Source organism: Poecilia formosa, unplaced genomic scaffold, assembly GCF_000485575.1.
Source record: "Poecilia formosa unplaced genomic scaffold, Poecilia_formosa-5.1.2 Scaffold643, whole genome shotgun sequence".
Taxonomy (NCBI): Eukaryota; Metazoa; Chordata; class Actinopteri; order Cyprinodontiformes; family Poeciliidae; genus Poecilia; species Poecilia formosa.
The window spans coordinates 77,020-80,256 of record NW_006800582.1 but is presented as its reverse complement, the minus strand read 5'-3'; positions in this window follow the sequence as shown (position 1 = coordinate 80,256).

The window sequence follows — 3,237 nt, the reverse complement described above, 5'->3', positions numbered from 1 at the left end:
GATTGCTCTATGGATCACCTTTAAAAACAAAAAACACCGCCATAAAATCATCACTGCAGCGGACGTCCCACCATGAGAGAAGGGCGACGCGCCGTGGGGGGCGTCCCTTATTTGGATTTCTGAAAGCCCTGTCTGAGATTCATCAGTGCAGTGAATCCGTCTCTCCCTCCATTTTCTTCCTCACATCGTGTCTTTATGAAACTTTAAAACTAAAACAGGGGATTAGGAGGTATGTTACTCTTGACAGAGTGAAAGAATTATAACAGTCTTCGCCACCTGTGTAAACTTTGCTGGTGAATGATATAACATGTAATATTATAATTCTTATAACATATTTTATTGTTTTATTTGTAATGTAGGCTCTTGTGTCAGATAATCCAAGTCAATGTCAGAGAATAATAATAATAATTTGAAGATTTACAGAACCTCTGTTAGCCCTCATCGCGGGGCTGAACCCGGTTTTACCCCAACCAGTAGCTAATATGTACAGAGGCCTCGAAGGGACATGGGGAAGTTTGTTTTTTTTCTTTTGCGTTCCCTCGCAATAATCTACTGATCAGTTCATGCAGCATAACTGAATACTGCAAGCCTTTCTTGCGGCCGCCGTAATTTCTGCTTTAATACAAGATTACGCAAAGTTTTTCCATGGATCTTAATATCTGAAGTGTTATATATTTTTCTTTAGGATAGAAATGCACCACAACCTGTAAACAGAAACTTTCCATAAGAAGGAAAGAAATAAAAAATACATCCAAACTATCTGAACTATTTCTGAGTTATCAGTTTTGATTGTGTCTCTATTGTATCCAAATGGTTTAAAGGGCCGTTTCCATCACAGCCTAGACAAACATGTGGAACAAGTTCGTTATATTACTTTAAGTTAAACTTCGATTTCCACCAACTCAGACAGTCTTCATGTGTTATGTAAATGACTTATTTCTTATTAGTAGCCGTTTGAAGTGAGCAGTTAGTTTTTCCTATTGCACTTGAACGCCCCTCATGCAGTAGCCACCTATCTTGATGCATGAGGAGGTTAAATGCTGCGCTGGGCTAGCAGGAGGGAGGTGTTTGGGCCAGACTGTGCAGACTGCTCACTGCTGTTTCTTTTGGTATCTCAGAGATTGTACAAAATAAAAGTCGGTCGACCCAGAAACACACAACGCAGAGTGAAACAATCGAGTTTCAGTCAGTTTTTTTGCACCAAAGAGTAAAGAATAAACACTGAGTTTCATTAAATGTGTATAGATTTTAAATTTTAATTTAAATTTGTGACTGTATACAAAACAGACCAGCAATATTGCAGTAAGCATATTGCAAGGAAACTCAAAAGAACATTTTCCTCCATGTCCCCTCCAGTGTCTTTCAACCTGTGTGCCGCAGCACACTAGTGTACCGTGAATGATCGTCAGGTGGAAATTATCCAATTTCACCTCCGGACTATAAGCCGCTACTTTTCTCCTACACTTTGAACGTGCGGCTTTTCTGTGGATTTTTCTTCTACCACCAGGGGGCTCTTTAGCAGGAAGTGAATCATTGGAAGTCAAAGAAGAACGAGCTAATTTTCATTTAGAACAAGCACATGCTAGCAGCAGGCACGACGGAGAAATGTTTTCAAACTCATATGATGCAGCTTCTAAGTTGAGGAGCATCGATCTGGCAGAACAGGAGGGAAATAAAGCCGCTGCACGTAAACTCGGCGTGAACAAAACCGGATTTGGAGACGGAGAACTGCGTCCTTAATATATCCAGCAGGTATTAGGACGTAGCCCTCTGCTGCCCCCTGCTGGGTCCTTATGGGAAACCGAGAGCGGCAGAGATACCAGCGGCCTGCAGCCCGGTGCGGCTGATATATGCAAGTTTCCGGGGGGTTCAAAAAATTTGAAGGTACGGTTTATAGTATGGTGCGCTCATAGTCTGGAAAATACGGTAATTGGTCTTAAAAGATTTTTTGAAAACGAATTAATTATCTGTAAATGATGCCATCTTTGAGTGTCTCTGCTGTAGTAATGACTAGCGGCATAATCATGTCATTTTCTTACCACTAGATGGCAGCAGGTACAGAGCATTTTACATTAAAACAAGAGAATTAGTGATGCTTGAATGTTACTACATTCATGCATCACACCACAGTGTTGTGGCTGTTCAGGTGTTCAGGTGTATTTCTGAAGTGGACATGTTAATTTGATTCCTATTCAAGACACTTTGATAAGAATGTATATACTATAGGCGGCTACAGAGTATCTGCCTACATTTTTGGTTGGTGGTGTGCCTCGGGATTTTTTCAATTAAAACAATGTACCTTGGCTCAGAAAAGGTTGAAAAACACTGGTCTACAGGACTCCGTAAATATAAGCTGGTATTTCGCCGGTGGACATAAATACAGAATAGTAATATTCTATTCACAAAATATAAACGGTAATATGTCCCCCGTTATTAGTGACAGAACCTCCGGTCTGCAGTCATAAAGTTTTGGTCCTGCTCAGTTTCTTTACTCTCATTTTCTGACTGTTTAGTGCAGGAAACTCAAAACTCCACAGGCAGCTGTTTGGACAGCTAAGCGGCTCCTGGGGGCCACCGCAACTTCTTCCTTCATATTTTTTTTATTACTATATAAGAATAACAATGACAAAACTCACAACACGTCAAAAACAAACATTAGACAAATATCAAAAATCACAACTCCTAATTTTTACAATTTACACTGATTGCAAAGGCTCAGAAAAGACTACAAATTATTGAAAATAAATTAACAGAAATAATGAAAAGAAAAAGGTAATTAAATTATGAAATAAAAGAAGGATAAAAAATAAGAGACATGTTAGGGGGATACTAACTGAAAATCTTCCATTAACTGATACAATTTTACTGCATTTAAATTCTGCATCTTTCTCAGACAACTTTTAGAAAAGGAAAGTTCATTTTTGAGAGCAGAGATTGAGAGGGAGCGTTTTGCATAGAGACATTTATGGATATAATATTTGGTTACAATAATCAGAACATTGACTAAACAGTGCACAGTTTTTTCTTTGATAGATGAACCGAACTGAAGGTTTTGTAAAGAAACAAAATCCACATTTATTGTTTCAGAAGACAGAAAGTTACGAAGTTGATCCCATAAGTTTAATACTTCTTTACATTGGGTTCCATTTATATCAAAAATAAGTAGAAGTCATATGTGTAGATCTGTCGTTGGTTTATGTTGCATGTAGATGTTGCATATGTCTATGTTGCATATGC